Here is a 367-nt window from a genome sequence, read left to right as displayed (position 1 = left end):
TGTAGTTACTTAGCTTTCCTATAAGATCAATAGATGTCTTCATGGTGGTGCTGTGTGTTGTGCTACATGCTGAGGTTTGTTTTAGTTTAATACATTGCTGAAAAAAATGCAATTCTTTATGCAAGTTCTGACACATCAGTATTACCAACTAGTTTTGTCTAGGGTTTTCAGAATTGTCATTTAATGTTCTCCTTAAATATTTGTTAGTTTCCTTGTAAGAAAAAGGTGCGAGATTTGTTCATTTTTGTTTTGTACACTCAGTTGTATCCTTTGGGGAAGTTTATATTTTTCAAAGAAAATTGATCAAATATTCCCCTGACCAAAAAAAAAGTGAAGGGTGGAGGAGGGGATTGGAAAGGACATTTAG

This window comes from Gavialis gangeticus, unplaced genomic scaffold, assembly GCF_001723915.1.
Source record: "Gavialis gangeticus isolate Ggan-Ray unplaced genomic scaffold, GavGan_comp1, whole genome shotgun sequence".
NCBI lineage: Eukaryota > Metazoa > Chordata > Crocodylia > Gavialidae > Gavialis > Gavialis gangeticus.
This window is presented reverse-complemented; position numbering follows the sequence as displayed.